This window comes from Tachyglossus aculeatus, chromosome 21, assembly GCF_015852505.1.
Source record: "Tachyglossus aculeatus isolate mTacAcu1 chromosome 21, mTacAcu1.pri, whole genome shotgun sequence".
Classification (NCBI taxonomy): Eukaryota; Metazoa; Chordata; class Mammalia; order Monotremata; family Tachyglossidae; genus Tachyglossus; species Tachyglossus aculeatus.
In genome coordinates this window covers 39,997,999-40,019,043 of record NC_052086.1, presented here as the reverse complement: position 1 = coordinate 40,019,043, position 21,045 = coordinate 39,997,999, and positions in this window count along the sequence as shown.

Below are 21,045 nucleotides of genomic sequence, written 5' to 3'. Positions count from 1 at the left end.
GCTTAGAACAGTGCTTTGTACACAGTAAGCGCTTAACAAATGCCATTATTATTATTATTATTATTATTATTACAAGCTAAACAAGTTGGACACATTCCCTGTCCCAAATGGGGCTCATGGTATTAATCCCCATTTTACAGACGTAGGAACTGAGGCCCAGAGAAGTTAAGTGAGTCCACTGTTGGGTAGGGACTGTCTCTATATGTTGCCAACTTGTACTTCCCAAGCACTTAGTACAGTGCTCTGCACACAGTAAGCGCTCAATAAATGTGATTGATTGATTGATTCAGTGACTTGCCCAAGCTCACACAGCATATAAGTGGCAGAACTGGGATTATTATCATAATTATTATGGTGGTGTTTGTTAAACTCCTACTAGACTGTGAGCCCCACATGGGGCAACCTGATTATCTTGCATCTACCCCAGTGCTTAGAACAGTGCTTGGCACATAGTAAGCGCTTAACCAATGCCACCATTATTTTTATGTGCCGAGCACTGTTCTAAGCGCTGGGGTAGATACAAGGTAATCAGGTTGTCCCACGTGGGGCTCACAGTCTTCAACCCCATTTTACAAATGAGGGAACTGAGGCCCAGGGAAGTTAAGTGGCTTGCCCAAGGTCACACAGCAGATAAGTGGCGGGGGCGGGATTAGAACCCATGACCTCTGACTCCAAAGCCCGGGCTCTTTCCCCTGAGCCTTGCTGCTTCCTTCTGACTAGGTGTATTTGGAGGACGGGGGAGAGGAGAGATGCATGCGAGAACAAAGCAGGTAATGTTATAATGCAGGTAATGTCGGTTGGTGGTTATCAGCATTCCTTTCTCCACAAGAGGCCAGGGCCAACTATAGTTCAGTCCAATTAAATCGTATTTATTGAGCACTTACTGAGTGGAAAGAGCCCGGGCTTTGGAGTCAGAGGTCATGGGTTCAAATCCCCACTCCACCACTCATCAGCTGTGTGACTTTGGACACGTCACTTCCCTTCCCTGTGCCTCAGTTACCTCATCTGGAAAATGGGGATTAAGACTGTGAGCCCCCCCGCCCCCCGACCCACGTGGGAAAACCTGATCACCTTGTAACCTCCCCAGCACTTAGAACAGTGCTTTGCACATAGTAAGCGCTTAATAAATGCCATTATCATCATCATCATCACTGAACTAAGCAGTGTGCATAGCACTGTACTAAGCTGCTTTAGAGAAGCGGCGTGGCTCGGTGGGAAGAGCCCGGGATTTGGAGTCAGAGGTCATGAGTTTGAATCCTGACCTGCCACATGTCTGCTGTGTGACCTTGGGCAAGTCACTTTTAACTTCTCTGAGCCTCAGTGACCTCATCTGTAAAATGGGGATGAAGACTGTGAGCCCCACGTGGGACAACCTGATCACCTTGTATCCCCCCCAGCGCTTAGAACAGTGCTTTGCACATAGTAAGCACTCAATAAATACGACTGAATGGGGATTGACTGTGAGCCCCACGTGGAACAACCTGATTACCTAGTATCCACCCCAGCGCTTAGAACAGTGCTTTGCACATAGTAAGCGCTTAACAAATGCTATTATTATTATTATTATTATTATTATTATTATGCCCTTGGGAGAGAACACTAGAACAATAAATAGACACATTCCCTGCCCACAACGAGCTTACATTCTAGAGTCGAGGTATAAATCTGGGGATTCCTGGGCAGTGCCATTATGGGAGGGGAGGTTTTCCAGAATGGGCCTGTCCTTAGCTCCGGACAGGCTGGGGTGGCTTAGAGGGAGTGTGGAGGGTCTCCGGGAAGCAGTGGACTCTGGGGAAATATCCAAGATTCCCAGCGATTGAGCCTTGGCAATATTTTGGAATGGTCCGGGGGGCAACTCAGCGGGAGGCCCGGACGAGAGCGGAGAGACTGTGGGTTTGTGATTCTCTGTCATGGGAGTGACAGCAAATCACCTTCATTCCAATGTCAAGAGGCCAAGAGTCTTTGAGAAGCAGATAGAGCCCGGGCCTGGGACTTAAAAAATCATGGGTTCTAATCTTGCCTCCGCCACCTGTCCGCTGTGGGACCTTGGGCAAATCGCTTCGCCTCTCTGCGCCTCAGTTACCTCATCTGAGAGAAGCAGCCTGGCTCAGTGGAAAGAGCCTGGGCTTTGGAGTCAGAGGTCGCGGGTTCAAATATCGGCTCCACCACTTGTCAACTGGGTGACTTTGGGCAAGTTACTTCACTTCTCTGGGCCTCAGTTCCCTCATCTGTAAAATGGGGATGAAGACTGTGAGCCCCCCGTGGGACAACCTGATCCCCTTGTAACCTCCCCAGCGCTTAGAACAGTGCTTTGCACATAGTAAGCGCTTAATAAATGCTATCGTTATTATTATTATCTGTAAAATGGAGATAAAAAATGGGAGCCCCCTGAGGGATATGGACCGTGTCCAGCTGATTAGCTTGTGTCTCCCCAGCACTTAGTACAGTACCACCTGGCACCGAGCACCGAGTAAGCAGTGTGGCCTAGTGGATGGAGCCCGGGCCTGGGAGTAAGAAGGATCTGATTCTAATCCTTGACCCTACTGAGAGCTCACCTCCTCCAGGAGGCCTTCCCACACTGAGTCCCCTCCTTCCTCTCCCCCTCCTCCCCCTCCCCATCCCCCTGCATCACCTCCTTCCCCTCCCCACAGCACCTGTATATATGTATATATGTTTGTATGGATTTATTACTCTATTTATTTATTTTATTTGTACATATTTATTCTATTTATTTTATTTTGTTAATATGTTTTGTTTTGTTGTCTGTCTCCCCCTTCTAGACTGTGAGTCCGCTGTTGGGTAGGGACCATCTCTATATGTTGCCAATTTGTACTTCCCAAGCGTTTAGTGCAGTGCTCTGCACACAGTAAGCGCTCAATAAATATGATCGAATGAGTGAATGAATGAATGACTCCACCACTTGTCTGCTATGGGATCTTGGGCAAGTTGCTTCACTTCTCTGTGCCTCAGTTACTTCATCTGTAAAAGGGAGATCAAGTCTGTGAACCCCATGGGGGACAGGGGCTTTGTCCAACCCGACTAGTTTGTATCTACCCCAGTGCTTAGAACAGTGCCTGGCACATAGTTAGCCCTTAACAAATACCATGATTATTATAATTATATAATAATTAACTTGTCTTCCCCAGCGCTTAAACAGTGTTTGACACATAATAGGCACTTAACAAATGATAATAATAATAATGATGGCATTTATTAAGTGCTTACTATATGCAAAGCACTGTTCTAAGCGCTTGGGAGGTTACGAGATGATCAGGTTGTCTCACGGGGGGCTCACAGTCTTAATCCCCATTTTACAGATGAGGGACTGAGGCCCAGAGAAGTGAAGTGACTTGCCCAAAGTCACACAGCTGACAAGTGGTGGAGCCAGGATTTGAACCCATGACCTCTGACTCCAAAGCCCGGGCTCTTTCCACTGAGCCATGCTGCTTCTCTCTCTCTCTCTCTCTCTCTCTCTCTCTCTCTCTCTCTCTCTCTCTCTCTCTCTCTCTCTCTCTCTCTCTCTCTCTCTCTCTCTCTCTCTCTCTCTCTCTCTCTCTCTCTCTCTCTCTCTCTCTCTCTCTCTCTCTCTCCCTCTCTCTCTCTCTCTCTCTCTCTCTCTCTCTCTTTATAATATAATAATCATAATAATAGCAAATACTATTAAAAAAAGAGTTGCCAAGGGCATGAAACTGAGTGGCACAATTACTGACCAGCCATTCATTCATTCATATTTATTGAGCACTTACTGTGTGCAGAGCACTGTACTAAGCGCTTGGGAAGTCCAAGTTGGCAACATATAGAGACAGTCCCTCTCTTTATAATATAATAATCATAATAATAGCAAATACTATTAAAAAAAAGAGTCGCCAAGGGCATAAAACTGTGGCACAATTATTGACCAGTCATTCATTCATTCATATTTATTGAGCACTTACTGTGTGCAGAGCACTGTACTAAGCGCTTGGGAAGTCCAAGTCGGCAATATATAGAGACAGTCCCTCCCCAACAATGGGTTCACAGCTTAGAAGGGGGAGACAGACAACCAAATCAGACATCCAGCCAAACTGGGTTAGGCTACTCCTTGTTGTGTTTGGACTCGGGACTTGAGAAATGGGGGGCTGCATAGGGGGTGAGAGGGGGCTAGCAGGGGGAGACCTAGTCATAATCTCACAGCATTGGAGCCGAGGAAAAGATTCAGGATCCATTTTGACCCACCGATAACTGGGAGTCCTTGACTTCGATCCTTAAATAATTATGGTATTTGCTCAGCGCTTTCTAGGTTTGATATTGACCAAGATTTCATTTTTGTGCTTGTAATAATAATAATAATAATGATAATGGCATTCATTAAGTGCTTACTATATGCAAAGCACTGTTCTAAGCGCTGGGGAGTGAGCCCACTGTTGGGTAGGGACCGTCTCTATATGTTGCCAACTGGTACTTCCCAAGCGCTTAGTACAGTGCTCTGCACACAGTAAGTGCTCAATAAATACGATTGAATGAATGGGGAGGATACAAGGTGATCAGGTTGTCCCTCGTGGGGCTCACAGTCTTCATCCCCATTTCACAGATGAGGGAACTGAGGCCCAGAGAAGTGAAGTGATTTGCCCAAAGTCACACAGCGGACAAGTGGCGGAGCTGGGATTTGAACCCGTGACCTCTGACTCCAAAGCCCGGCCTCTTTCCACTGAGCCACGCTGCTTCCCCTGATTCGTTATTATCAATAATGCCAATAATAATCGAAATCTAATCCATTGGATGGAGAGAAATGGGGTGGGGACTGGTAGTGATGGAATCATCATCTTAGCAATATTAATTTGTCTTGTCTTATGCCGTTGAGACGTCTTCAACCCACAGCGACGCCACGGAAGCATCTCTCCCAGAACACCGGGCTCTCCATTCATTCATTCATCCTTTCAATCGTATTTATTGAGCGCTTACCGTTTGCAGAGCACTGTACTATTTATTACTCTATTTATTTATTTACTTGTACATATCTATTCTATTTATTTTATTTTGTTAGTATGTTTGGTTTTGTTCTCTGACTCTCCCTTCTAGACTGTAAGCCCGCTGTTGGGTAGGGACCGTCTCTATATGTTGCCAATTTGGACTTCCCGAGTGCTTAGTCCAGTGCTCTACACATAGTAAGTGCTCAATAAATACGATTGATTGATTGATTGATTGATTGATTGGGAAGTCCAAGTTGGCAACATATAGAGACGGTCCCTATGCAACAGTGGGCTCACAGTCCAGAAGGGGGAATCTGCCATCGTTCTGGTAGTGGATCCAGAGAGTTTTCTTGGGAAAAATCTGGAAGGTGGTTTACCATCATCATTAATCGTATTTATTGAGCGCTTACTGTGTACAGAGCACTGTACTAAGCGCTTGGGAAGTACAAGCTATCGCCTCCTTCCGCGCAGTAAACTTGAGTCTCGCCCTCGATTCTCTCCCATGCCGCTGCTGCCCGGCACGGGGAAGTTTTGACTTCTCCCTCTCAATCAATCGTATTTATTGAGTGCTTACTGTGTGCAGAGCACTGTACTAAGCGCTCCTCCTCCTCCTCCTCCCCATCCCCCCCGCAATCCCTCCTTCCCCTCCCCACAGCACCTGTATATATGTTTGTACAGATTTATTACTCTATTTTACTTACTATTCTATTGATTTTGTTAATGATGTGCAAATCTATCTTTACCTACCCCAATGTTCGAGACATAGTAAGCGCTTAACAAAGACCGTCATAATCATTATTATCATTACTGTAGTATGGTAGTCTGAAATAGGAGATTTAGAATGAAAGTTGTGAGTAGAAAACAAATCCTAATAAGGAGATCTAAGTGAATTCCGAGTGAAATAGCTGACGGTGTAGCTGATGCAATTTTTTAAAAAAAGTCATACGTGGACTGACTAAACTGTTTAGAACAATTGATTTTAGGTAGAATACATCCAATTCCTACCTATGTATTCTCTCCCTATGCCTAATGCAGTGCTCTGCCACAGTAACTGTTTAATAATGCTTTTCCCCTTCTAGACTGTGAGCCCATTGTTGGGTAGGGACCGTCTCTATATGTTGCCAATTTGTACTTCCCAAGCACTTAGTAATCAATCAATCAATCAATCATATTTATTGAGCGCTTACTGTGTGCAGAGCACTGGGCTAAGCGCTTGGGAAATACAAGTTGGCAACATATAGAGACAGTCCCTACCCAACAGTGGGCTCACAGTCTAAAAGGGGGAGACAGAGAACAAAACCAAACATACTAACAAAATAAAATAAATAGAATAGATATGTACAAGTAAAATAAATAAATAAATAGAGTAATGAATATGTACAAAATTAGTACAGTGCTCTGCACACAGTAAGCGCTCAATAAATACGATTGAATGCATGAATGAATGAATTTAGCTTTAATTCTGCTTGTTCTGACGACTTGACACCTGTCCACATGTTTTGTTTTGTCGTCTGTCTCCCCCTTCTAGACTGGGAGCCCATCGTTTATGTTGCCGACTTGGACTTCCCAAGCGCTTAGTACAGTGCTCTGCACACAGTAAGCGCTCAATAAATACGATTGAATGAATGACTTGTGGCTGATGGCCTGCCCCTCGCTAGCCACTGCCCAAGCTAGGAATGGAAGGAACAGGCCTCTGCTTGACTCTTGTATTTCCCAAGCGCTTAGTACAGTGCTCTGCACACAGTAACCGCTCAATAAATACGATTGATTGATTGATTGATTGATTGATTGATTGACCCTCCCGTAGCCGAGACTGGTAGAGTCCTGGAAACTATCCAGGTGTGACCCTGAGAGGGGGAATAATAATAATAATAATAATAATAATAATAATAATAATAATAATAATAATAATAACAATTCAGGCCACAAGCTAACCAAACTAATAATAACAATGGCATTTGTGCTCTGCACACAGTAAGTGCTCAATAAATTTGATCGATTAATTAAGTGCATTCTCTAGATTAAATGCTAGGTTAGATACAAAATAATCCAATTGGACACGATCCCTGCCCCACATAGAGCTCAGTCTTAGAGGGATGATAATGGTATTTGTTAAGCCCTTACTATGTGCCAGGCACTGTACTAAGCGCTGGGGGAAGAATAGGCAGTTTAACCCCATTTTACAGATGACAGAAACTGAGGCACTTATAATGATAGTATTTATTAAGCGCCTACTAGGTGCCAGGCACTGTTCTAAGCGCCGGGGTAAGTACAAGATGATGAGGTTGGACGCTGTCCCTGTCCAACAAGAGGGCTCACAGTCCTAAACCCCATCGTACAGTTGAGGAAACTGAGTCCCACAGAAGTGAAGTGACTCGTCCAAGGTCACACAGCAGACAAGTGGCAGAGCTGGAATTAGAACCCAAGTCCTTCGGACTCCCACGCCTGGGCTTTATCCACTTAGGCTTTATCAACTTGTACTTCCCAGGCGCTTAGTACAGTGCTCTGCACACAGTAAGCGCTCAATAAATACGATTGATTGATTGATTATCACTAGACCACACTAGTTCTCAAGTCAGTCAGTCAGTTGTATTTATTGAGTGCTTAATTTGTGCAGATCACTGTAGTAAGCTCTTGAGAGGGTACGTTATAACAATAAACAGACATATTCCCTGCCCACAACGAGTTTACAGTCAGCCGGGACTACAGCCCAACTCCCTTTATTCCCAGTCCTGTCCTCTTTCCGCTATCCTACCGACTCTGTTGTGATATTCTCTCCCAAGCACTTAGTACAGTGCTCTGCACACGGTAAGCGCTCAATAAATACCAGCGATTGATCAGTAGGCCATGGTGTCTGCCCAAAAACCTTGAATCCGTAGAGCGCTTTTATTTTTTAGAGAAGCAGCGTGGCTCAGTGAAAAGAGCCCGGGCTTTGGAGTCAGAGGTCATGGGTTCAAATCCTAACTCCGCCACTTGTCAGCTGTGCGACTTTGGGCAAGTCACTTCACTTCTTGGGCCTCTGTTCCCACATCTGTAAAATGGGGATTAAGATTGTGAGCCCCTCCATGGGACAACCTGATCACCTTGTAACCTCACCAGTGCTTAGAACAGTGCTTTGCACATAGTAAGTGCTTAGCAAATGCCATTATTATTATTATTCATTCATTCACTCAATCGTATTTATTGAGCACTTACTATGTGCAGAGCACTGTACTAAGCGCTTGGGAAGTACAAGTTGGCAACACTTGGCAACATTATTATTATTATTAATTATTATTTTTCCAAATATTTATTATATTTATAATATTTATTATGTTGCCAACTTGTACTTCCCAAGCACTTAGTACAGTGCTCTGCACACAGTAAGCGCTCAATAAATACGATTGATTGATTGATTGATTCCAAAGCACTTCTTCCGATACGTGGCTCATTCTGTTCTCCCAGCAGCCCTGTGAAAGAGGGAAAGGCTGGGAATACCATTATTCCCACTTTACAAGTGAGAAAACCGATACTAAGATTAAGCGGAGGGGCAATATTGCCTAGTGGAAAGAGCACGGGTCTGGGAGTAAGAGGACCTGGGTTCGAATCCTGTCTCTGCCAATAGTTTGCTGTGTGACCTTGGGCAAGTCACCCCAGTGCTTAGAACAGTGAACAATAATAATAATTGTAGTATTGGTTCAGCGCTTACTAGATGCCGTACTAAGCGCTGGGGTGGATACAAGCAAATCGGGTTGGACGCAATCCCTGCCCCACTTGGGGTTCACAGTCTTAATCCCCATTTTACAGATGAGGTAACTGAGGCCCAATCAATCAATCATATTTATTGAGCGCTTACTGTGTGCAGAGCACTGTACTAAGCACTTGGGAAGTACAAGTTGGCAACATATAGAGACAGTCCCTACCCAACAGTGGGCTCACAGTCTAGAAGAAGAGAAGTGAAATGACTTGCCCAAGGCCACACAGAATACATACAGAAGCAGCGTGGCTCAGTGGAAAGAGCCCGGGCTGGGGAACCAGAGGTCGTGGGTTCTAATCCCGGCTCTGCCACTTGTTAGCTGTGTGGCCTCGGGCAAGGCACTTAATCAATCAATCAATCAATTAATCGTATTTAATCAATCAATCAATCAATCGTATTTATTGAGTGCTTACTGTGTGCAGAGCTCTGTACTAAGCGCTTGGGAAGTACAAGTTGGCAACATATAGAGACGGTCCCTGCCCAACAGTGGGCTCACAGTCTAGGCTTAATCAATCAATCAATCAATCAATCATATTTATTGAGCACTTACCGTGTGCAGAGCACTGTACTAAGCACTTGGGAAGTACAAGTTGGCAACATATAGAGACAGTCCCGACCCAACAGTGGGCTCACAGTCTAGAAGAAGAGAAACGAAATGATTTGCCCAAGGCCACACGGAATCCATAGAGAAGCAGCGTGGCTCAGTGGAAAGAGCCCGGGCTGGGGAGCCAGAGGTCATGGGTTCTAATTCCGGCTCTGCCACTTGTCAGCTTGTGTGACCTCGGGCAAGGCACTTAATCAATCAATTGTATTTATTGAGTGCTTACTGTGTGCAGAGCACTGTACTAAGCGCTTGGGAAGTACAAGTTGGCAACATATAGAGACCGTCCCTACCCAACAGTGGGTTCACAGTCTAGAGAAGCAGCATGGCTCAGTGGAAAGAGCCCGGGCTTTGGAGTCAGAGGTCATGGGTTCAAATCCTAACTCCGCCAATTGTCAGCTGTGTGACTTTGGGCAAGTCACTTCACTTCTCTAGGCCTCAGTTCCCTCATCTGGAAAATGGGGATGAAGACTGTGAGCCCCACATGGGACCACCTGATTACCTTGTATCTACCCCAGCGCTTAGAACGGTGCTTGGCACGTAGTAAGCGCTTAACAAATGCCATTTTTTTTTTAACAAATACCATCATCAATCAGTCAACCAATCCATGGTATTTATTGAGCACTTTAACTGTGGTATTTACAAAGGGCTTACTGCGTGCCAGTCACCGGACTAAGCGCTGGGGTGGATACAAGCAAATCGGGTTGGACACAGTCCCTGTCCCACGTGGGGTTCTGTGTGCAGAGCACTGTACTAAGCACTTGGGAGAGTCCAATGTGATGGAGTTGGATGAAAACTTCTCTTGTCCATATCCAGGCATCAGCTGTTCATCCGACCTCTCGCGCCCACCCATAGCTCTCCACAGCAGCTGGGACCGAGGCCCCATAATAATAATAATAATAATAAGAAGAAGAATAATAATAGCATTTATTAAGCGCTTACTATGTGCAAAGCACTGTTCTAAGTGCTGGAGAAGTTACAAGGTGATCAAGTTGTCCCTCGTGGGGCTCACAGCCTTAATCCCCCATTTTATTCATTCATTCAATCGTGTTTATTGAGCGCTTACTGTATGCAGAGCACTGTACTAAGCACTTGGGAGAGTCCAATATGATGGAGTTGGATGAAAACTTCTCTTGTCCATATCCAGGCATCAGCTGTTCATCCGACCTCTCACGCCCACCCGTAGTTCTCCACAGCAGCTGGGACCGAGGCCTAATAATAATAATAATAATAATAATATCATTTATTAAGCGCTTACTATGTGCAAAGCACTGTTCTAAGTGCTGGGGAAGTTACAAGGTGATCAAGTTGTCCCTCAGGGGCTCACAGCCTTAATCCCCCATTTTATTCATTCATTCAATCATATTTATTGTGTGCTTACTGTATGCAGAGCACTGTACTAAGCACTTGGGAGAGTCCAATATGATGGAGTTGGATGAAAACTTCTCTTGTCCATATCCAGGCATCAGCTGTTCATCCGACCTCTCACGCCCACCCGTAGTTCTCCACAGCAGCTGAGACCAAGGCCCCATAATAATAATAATAATAATAACAATAATAATAATCATGGCATTTATTAAGCACTTACTATGTGCAAAGCACTGTTCTAAGTGCTGGGGAAGTTACAAGGTGATCACGTTGTCCCTCGGGGGGCTCACAGCCTTAATCCCCCATTTTATTCATTCATTCAATCGTATTTATTGAGCGCTTACTGTATGCAGAGCACTGTACTAAGCACTTGGGAGAGTCCAATATGATGGAGTTGGATGAAAACTTCTCTTGTCCATATCCAGGCATCAACTGTTCATCCGACCTCTCGCGCCCACCCATAGTTCTCCACAGCAGCTGGGACCGAGGCCCCATAATAATAATAATAATAATAATAATAATAATAATAATAATAATAATAAAAGCATTTATTAAGCACTTACTATGTGCAAAGCACTGTTCTAAGTGCTGGGGAAGTTACAAGGTGATCAAGTTGTCCCTCGGGGGGCTCACAGCCTTAATCCCCCATTTTATTCATTCATTCAATCGTATTTATTGAGCGCTTACTGTATGCAGAGCACTGTACTAAGCACTTGGGAGAGTCCAATATGATGGAGTTGGATGAAAACTTCTCTTGTCCATATCCAGGCATCAACTGTTCATCCGACCTCTCGCGCCCACCCATAGTTCTCCACAGCAGCTGGGACCGAGGCCCCATAATAATAATAATAATAATAATAATAATAATAATAATAATAATAATAATATCATTTATTAAGCGCTTACTATGTGCAAAGCACTGTTCTAAGTGCTGGGGAAGTTACAAGGTGATCAAGTTGTCCCTCAGGGGCTCACAGCCTTAATCCCCCATTTTATTCATTCATTCAATCATATTTATTGTGTGCTTACTGTATGCAGAGCACTGTACTAAGCACTTGGGAGAGTCCAATATGATGGAGTTGGATGAAAACTTCTCTTGTCCATATCCAGGCATCAACTGTTCATCCGACCTATCATGCCCACCCGTAGTTCTCCACAGCAGCTGGGACCGAGGCCCCATAATAATAATAGTAATTATAATAAAAATAATGGCATTTATTAAGAGCTTACTATGTGCAAAGCACTGTTCTAAGTGCTGGGGAAGTTACAAGGTGATTAAGTTGTCCCTCGGGGGGCTCACAGCCTTAATCCCCAATTTTATTCATTCATTCAATCGTATTTATTGAGCGCTTACTGTATGCAGAGCACTGTACTAAGCACTTGGGAGAGTCCAATATGATGGAGTTGGATGAAAACTTCTCTTGTCCATATCCAGGCGTCAGCTGTTCATCCGACCTCTCACGCCCACCCACAGTTCTCCACAGCAGCTGGGACCGAGGCCCCATAATGATAATAATGATAATAATAATAATAATACGCGCTGCCTAGAATTCCTCAACAACAACTCTCTCCTCGACCCCCTCCAGTCTGGCTTCCGTCCCCTTCATTCCACGGAAACTGCCCTCTCAAAGGTCACCAATGACCTCCTGCTTGCCAAATCCAACGGCTCCTACTCTGTCCTAATCCTCCTCGACCTCTCAGCTGCCTTTGACACTGTGGCCCACCCCCTTCTCCTCAACACGTTATCTGACCTTGGCTTCACAGACTCCGTCCTCTCCTGGTTCTCCTCTTATCTCTCCGGTCGTTCTTTCTCAGTCTCTTTTGCAGGCTCCTCCTCCCCCTCCCATCCTCTTACTGTGGGGGTTCCCCAAGGTTCAGTGCTTGGTCCCCTTCTGTTCTCAATCTACACTCACTCCCTTGGTGACCTCATTCGCTCCCACGGCTTCAACTATCATCTCTACGCTGATGACACCCAGATCTCCATCTCTGCCCCTGCTTTCTCCCCCTCCCTCCAGGCTCGCATCTCCTCCTGCCTCCAGGACATCTCCATCTGGATGTCCGCCCGCCACCTAAAGCTCAACATGTCGAAGACTGAGCTCCTTGTCTTCCCTCCCAAACCTTGTCCTCTCCCTGACTTTCCCATCTCTGTTGACGGCACTACCATCCTTCCCGTCTCACAAGCCCGCAACCTTGGTGTCATCCTCGACTCCGCTCTCTCGTTCACCCCTCACATCCAAGCCGTCACCAAAACCTGCCGGTCTCAGCTCCACAACATTGCCAAGATCCGCCCTTTCCTCTCCATCCCAACCGCTACCCTGCTCATTCAAGCTCTCATCCTATCCCGTCTGGACTACTGCACCAGCCTTCTCTCTGATCTCCCATCCTCGTGTCTCTCTCCACTTCAATCCATACTTCATGCTGCTGCCCGGATTATCTTTGTCCAGAAACGCTCTGGACATATTACTCCCCTCCTCAAAAACCTCCAATGGCTACCGATCAATCTGCGCATCAAGCAGAAACTCCTCACCCTGGGCTTCCAGGCTGTCCATCCCCTGGCCCCCTCCTACCTCACCTCCCTTCTCTCCTTCTCCAGCCCAGCCCGCACCCTCCGCTCCTCCACCACTAATCTCCTCACTGTACCTCGCTCTCACCCGTCCCGCCATCGACCCCCGGCCCACGTCCTCCCCCGGGCCTGGAATGCCCCCAATCCCTCTGCCCATCGGCCAAGCTAGCTCTCTTCCTCCCTTCAAGGCCCTGCTGAGAGCTCACCTCCTCCAGGAGGCCTTCCCAGACTGAGCCCCTTCTTTCCTCTCCCCCTCGTCCCCCTCTCCATCCCCCCGTCTTACCTCCTTCCCTTCCCCACAGCACCTGTATATATGTATATATGGTTGTACATATTTATTACTCTATTTATTTATTTATTTATTTATTTTACTTGTACATTTCTATCCTACTTATTTTATTTTGTTGGTATGTTTGGTTCTGTTCTCTGTCTCCCCCTTTTAGACTGTGAGCCCACTGTTGGGTAGGGACTGTCTCTATGTGATGCCAATTTGTACTTCCCAAGCGCTTAGTACAGTGCTCTGCACATAGTAAGCGCTCAATAAATACGATTGATTGATTGATTGATTAATAATAATAGCATTTATTAAGCGCTTACTATGAGCAAAGCACTGTTCTAAGTGCTGGGGAAGTTACAAGGTGATCACGTTGTCCCTTGGGGGGCTCACAGTCTTAATCCCCCATTTTATTCATTCATTCAATCATATTTATTGTGCGCTTACTGTATGCAGAGCACTGTACTAAGCACTTGGAAGAGTCCAGTATGATGGAGTTGGATGAAAACTTCTCTTGTCCATATCCAGGCATCAGCTGTTCATCCGACCTCTCATGCCCACCCATAATTCTCCACAGCAGCTGGGACTGAGGCCTAATAATAATAATAATAATAATAATAATAATAATAATAATAGCATTTATTAAGCGCTTACTATGTGCAAAGCACTGTTCTAAGTGCTGGGGAAGTTACAAGGTGATCAAGTTGTCCCTCAGGGGGCTCACAGCCTTAATCCCACATTTTATTCATTCATTCAATCATATTTATTGAGTGCTTACTGTATCCAGAGCACTGTACTAAGCACTTGGGAAGTACAAGTCGGCAACATCTAGAGACGGTCCCTACCCAACAACAGGCTCACAGTCTAGAAGGGGGAGACCGATGAGGTAACTGAGGCTCAGAGAAGTGAAGTGACTTGCCCAAGGTCACCCAGCAGGCATGAGAAGCAGCATGGCTCAGTGGAAAGAGCCGGGGCTTGGAAGTCAGAGGTCATGGGTTCTAATCCCAGCTCTTCCACTTGTCAGCTGGGTGACTTAGGGTAAGTCACTTCACTTCTCTGTGCCTCACTTCCCTCATCTGTAAAATGGGGATGAAGACTGTGAGCCCCATGTGGGACAACCTGATCACCTTGTGTCCCCCCCAGCGCTTAGAACAGTGCTTTCATCATCATCATCAATCGTATTTATTGAGCGCTTACTGTGTGCAGAGCACTGTACTAAGCGCTTGGGAAGCACAAGTTGGCAACACATAGAGACAGTCACTACCCAACAGTGGGCTTTGCACATAGTAAGCGCTTAACAAATTCCATCATGTTCCCTCATCTGTAAAATGGGGATGAAGACTGTGAGCCCCATGTGGGCCAACCTGATCACCTTGTGTCCCCCCCAGCGCTTAGAACAGTGCTTTCATCATCATCATCAATCGTATTTATTGAGCACTTACTGTGTGCAGAGCACTGTACTAAGCGCTTGGGAAGCACAAGTTGGCAACACATAGAGACAGTCCCTACCCAACAGTGGGCTTTGCACATAGTAAGCGCTTAACAAATTCCATCATGTTCCCTCATCTGTAAAATGGGGATGAAGACTGTGAGCCCCATGTGGGCCAACCTGATCACCTTGTATCCCCCCCAGCGCTTAGAACAGTGCTTTCATCATCATCATCAATCGTATTTATTGAGCGCTTACTGTGTGCAGAGCACTGTACTAAGTGCTTGGGAAGCACAAGTTGGCAACACATAGAGACAGTCCCTACCCAACAGTGGGCTTTGCACATAGTAAGCGCTTAACAAATTCCATCATCATCATGTGGCGGAGGCGGGATTAGAACCCATGACCTCTGACTCCAAAGCCGGGGCTCTTTCCACTGAGCCACACTGCTCCCAATGAGACGGCTCCCCGACGAAACCCTCGTATCCCACTTTGTCCCAGCGATGACTTTCAGCGGCAGAGAGCGGGTTTCCTGTAGGTATTCGACGTTTAATTTATCGAGCCCTTGGGAACCCTTGAGTGGCAGATGCTCTGGAAATGTAATCCATTAGCACTGATAGATATTATTCATTTGTTTCAGTACTTTGGAGTCGGTCGTTCAGTTCAGTGATTCCCAACCCGGAGCCCCAGGGAGCCTTAGAACAGCTGCAGGGAGGGATAAATCAGAGCTGGAATCCTGCATTGGGCCTGCCGGCTTTTGAGGGTTTTTTTTTGCAGCTTGGGAGTCAGAGGTCGTGGGTTCTAATCCCAGCTCCGCCACTTATCAGCTGTGTGACTTTGGGCAAGTCACTTCACTTCTCTGAGCCTCAGTGACCTCATCTTTAAAAAAATAATAATAATTTTGGTATTTGTTAAGCGCTTACTATGTGCAAAGCACTGTTCTAAGCGCTGGGGAGGATCCAAGGTGATCAGGTTGGCCCATGTGGGGCTCACAATCTTAATCCCCATTTTACAGATGAGGGAACTGAGGCCCAGAGAAGCGAAGTGACTTGCCCAAAGTCACACAGCTGACAAGTGGCGGAGCCGGGATTTGAACCCATGACCTCTGACTCCAAAGCCCGGGCTCCTTCCACTGAGCCACGCTGCTTCCCAATGAGAATAAAGGTATTGAGATAGGTAAAATGAGAATTAAGATTGTGAGCCCCCCCGTGGGACAACCTGATCACCTTGTATCCCCCCCAGTGCTTAGAACAGTGCTTTGCACATAGTAAGTGCTTAGTAAATACTATTATTATTATTATTATTATTATTACTCTGTGCCAGGCACTGGACTGGGGTTAGCACTAAGCAAATCACCTGCCTTTTAGACTGTGAGCTCAATGTTGGGTAGGGACTGTCTCTATATACAGCCAATTTGTACTTCCCAAGCGCTTAGTACAGTGCTCTGCACATAGTAAGCGCTCAATAAATATGATTGATTGATTGATTGCCCCCCCCATGGAGCTCACAATCTCAATCCCCATTTTACAGATTCATTCATTCAATCAATCAATCAATCAATCAATCGTATTTATTGAGCGCTTACTGTGTGCAGAGCACTGTACTAAGCGCTTGCGAAGTAAAAGTTGGCAACATGTAGAGACAGTCCCTACCCAACAGTGGGCTCACAGTCTAGTCGTATTTATTGAGCGCTTACTGTGTGCAGAGCTCTGTACTAAGTGCTTGGGAAGTACAGATGAGGTAACTGAGGCCCAGAGAAGTGCAGTGACTTGTCCAAGGTCACATGGCAGACAAGCGGCAGAGCCGGCATTAGAACTCATAATAATAATAATAATAATGGCATTTATTAAGCACTTACTATGTGCAAAACACTGTTCTAAGCTCTGGGAAGGTTACAAGATGATCAGGCTGTCCCACAGGGGGCTCACAGTTAATCCCCATTTTACAGATGAGGGAACTGAGGCACAGAGAAGTGAAGTGACTTGCCCAAAGTCACACAGCTGACAATCGAGGGAGCTGGGATTTGAACCCATGACCTCTGACTCCAAAGCCCGTGTTCTTTCCACTGAGCCACACTGCTTCTCTGACCTTCTGCTCCCCAGGCCCATGATCTATCAACTATGTGATCCTGCTTCTGGATTTTATTAAGCTCTTACTACGTGCCAGCCCGTTGTTGGGTAGGGACCGTCTCTATATGTTGCTGACTCGTACTTCCCAAGCGCTTAGTACAGTGCTCTGCACACAGCAAGTGCTCAATAAATATGATTGAATGAATGAATGAATGCCAGGCACTGTACTGAGCGCCGGGGTGAAGATGAGCAAATAGGGTGGGGCAGTCCCTGTCCCACATGGGGCTCACAGTCTTAATCCCCGTTTGACAGATGAGGGAACTGAGGCCCAGAGAAATGAAGTGACTTACCCAAGGTCACACAGCAGCAAAGTAGCAGAGCTAGAGTTAGAACCCAGGTCTTTCTGACATCCAGGCTCATACTCTATCCACTAGGCCATGCTGTTTAGTACAGTGCTTTCATTCATTCAGTCATATTTACTGAGCACTTACTCTGTGCAGAACACTGTACTAAGCACTTGGGATGGTACGAAACAACAACAAACAGGCGCATTCCCAGTGCTTTGTACATGGTAGACTGTGAGCTCCTCAAGGGCAGGGATCATGCTTACCAACTTTCTTATTATTATTCCTATGATTATGGTATTTGTTAAGCACTTATTATGTGCCAGGCACTGTACTAAGCACTGGGATGGATACAAGCAAATGGGGTTGGACACAGTCCCTGGCCCATGTGGGGCTCACAATCTCAACCCCCATTTTCCAGATGAGGTCACTGAGGTCCAGAGAAGGGAAATGACTTGCCCAAGGTCACATGGCAGAGAAACGGCAGAGCCAGGACTAGAACCCACGACCTCTGACCTCCCAGGCCCGGGCTCCATTATTCAGCTAGGTTAGCAGCGTGCAGTAACTGCCAACTTATAGAGGGTAGGGACTAATAATAATAATAATGGCATTTATTAAGTGTTTATTATGTGCAAAGCACTGTTCTAAGCACTGGGGAGGTTACAAGGTGATTAGGTTGTCCCACGGGGGGCTCACAGTCTTAATCCCCGTTTTACAGATGAGATAACTGAGGCCCAGAGAAGTGAAGTGACTTGCCCAAAGTCACACAGCTGACAGTTGGCAGAGCCGGGATTTGAACCCATGATCTCTGACTCCAAAGCCGTGTTCTTTCCACTGAGCCACGCTGCTTCTGGTAGGGACTGTCTCTATATGTTGCCAATTTGTACTTCCCAAGCGCTTAGTACAGTGCTCTGCACATAGTAAGCGCTCAATAAATACGATTGATGATGATAGACTACATCTATCAAGTCCGTTATATTATACTCTTGCAGTATCCTCTGTCCACAGAAACTAACGATACAGTAGTCTCCCAAATTTAGTTCAGTGCTCTGCACACAGTAAGTACTCAATAAATACCCCGGATTGATTGATTTATCAACTGATTGCCTACAGACCTAGACTGGCAAAGACATTTGATCAGACCTAAAAGTCAAGAAACTTTGTCCACCTCCACAGTAGGGTGGACTTCTGGTGAGAAATCTAGAGCCTCGTGAAATAGGGTGGACAGGTACATAAAATAATAATAATTATGGTATTTGTTAAGCGGACACTGAGGTGGACCCAAGTTAATTAGGTTGGACACGGTGCCAGTCCCTCAAGGGGCTCAGACTCTTAATCCCCATTTTCCAGATGAGGGAACTGAGGCCCAGAGAAGTGAAGTGAGTTGCCTAAGATTCATTCATTCAATCGCATTTGTTGAGCGCTTACGGTGTGCAGAGCACTGGACTAAGCGCTTGGGAAGTACAAGTTGGCAACCTATAGAGACGGTCCTTACCCAACAGTGGGCTCACAGTCTAGAAGGGGGAGACAGAGAACAAAACCAAACATATTAACAAGAACAATCAATCAATTGTATTTATTGAGTGCTTACTGTGTGCAGAGCACTGTACTAAGCGCTTGGGAAGTACAAGTTGGCAACACATAGAGACAGTCCCTACCCAACAGTGGGCTCACAGTCTATAAGGGGAAGACAGAGAACAAAACCAAAACATACTAACAAGATAAAATAAATAGAATAAACGTGTACAAATAAAATAAATAAATAGAGTAATAAATGCGTACAAACATATATACATATATACAGGTGCTGTGGGGAAGGGAAGGAGGTAAGATGGGGGGATGGAGAGGGGGACGAAGGGGAGAGGAAGGAGGGGGCTCAATCTGGGAAGGCTTAACAAATACCATCATCCTCATTGCAGTGTGGGACCCATGGTGGACAAGTGGCAGAGTCAGGATTAGAACCCAGGTCCTCCTATCTCCCAGGCCCGGGCTCTAGCCACTAAGCCACGCTGCTTCTCTACTTAATTAATTAATTAATGTTGGTATTTGTTAAGTGCTTACTATGTGCCAAGCACTGTTCTAAGCGCTGGAGGGGTGTACAAGGTGATCAGGTTGTGCCGCGTGGGGCTCACATTTTTAATCCTCATTTTACAGAGGAGGGAACTGAGGCCCAGAGAAGTGAAGTGACTCGCCCAAAGTCACACAGCTGAGAAGTGGCGGAGGCGGGATTAGAACCCATGACCTCTGACTCCCAAGCCCGGGCTCTTTCCAGGGAGCCACGCAGCTTTTCTACTTGGTTTACAATGCATTAAATTTTGGATTCTCAGTCCATTCATTGGCGACAAATCAATCCAGGCACCTCGGAGGAACGTGGGGGACATGGGAGAAAACCCCAGCGGACTGCGGGATTGTCAACCATCACTCCGCTTCCGCGGACGCCTCAGCATTAAGTCATCATAATCATCATCATCATCATCATCAATCGTATTTATTGAGCACTTACTGTGTGCAGAGCACTGTACTAAGCGCTTGGGAAATCCAAGTTGGCAACATATAGAGACAGTCCCTACCCAACAGTGGGCTCACAGTCTAAAAGGGGGAGACAGAGAACAAAACCAAACATACTAACAAAAGAAAATAAATAGAATAAAATTAAGTCAGGGGAGAAGGTGGTTGAGAGAAGTCCCCATTTTCCCAATCTCATCAAAGAGGAGGAAAAGATCTCCAAGAGAAAGTGGGCCAGTTAATAAAAGGAGACAGGCTCGAAATGAATGACGATTCTAAAATGGCCCAGAGACCAAACTCGCCTTTAAAATCCGTCTTCAGCGAGAAAGATGAAGTGGGGAAATTGGAACAATTAAGAAGGATGGAGGGCCGGGACCACGGAGTTATTGGCTGGGAGACAAAGAGGGAAGAGTTGGGGAGATGATCAGGTCTGGCTCCCACATCGCCCTGAAGCGGAAAAGAATTAGCCGACACGCTGGCGGAATCGCTAGGGGTTATCTCTTAGGGGAAATGGTGGAAAATTGAAAATTAGGGATGAGCGAATTTCCAAGGAAGACCTCACCTGAGGTAGACACTCAGAAATCCAAGGGCGACTTCCATGATTCCATGGCGGCAACGGAGGGGCAGATGGATAGATAACCATCTGAAAAAATCCCCCCAAATCTCCCAATCCGTCTTCTCCCTTGGGATGTGATCCTTGTGTTCTTTCTTCCATGGAAGTGGAGAGGCTTGGCTCTGTCTCTTTTAGACTGTGAGCCCACTGTTGGGTAGGGACTGTCTCTATCTGTTGCCAATTTGTACTACCCAAGCGCTTAGTACAGTGCTCTGCACATAGTAAGCGCTCAATAAATACGATTGATGATGATGATGATGATGATGTCTCTGCACCCCCGACCTAAATCAATCAACGGTATTTATTGCGCGCTAACTGTGTGCAGGGCATTGTACTAAGCACTTGGGAGAGAAGCAGCGTGGCTCAGTGGAAAGAGCCCGGGCTTTGGAGTCCGAGGTCATGGGTTCAAATCCCGGCTCCCCCATTTGTGTGTGTGACTTTGGGCAAGTCACTTCATTTCTCCGTGCCTCAGTTACCTCATCTGTAAAATGGGGATTAAGACTGGGAGCCCCCCGTGGGACAACCTGATCACCCTGTCACCTCCCCAGCGCTTAGAACAGTGCTTTGCACATAGTAAGCGCTTAATAAATGCCA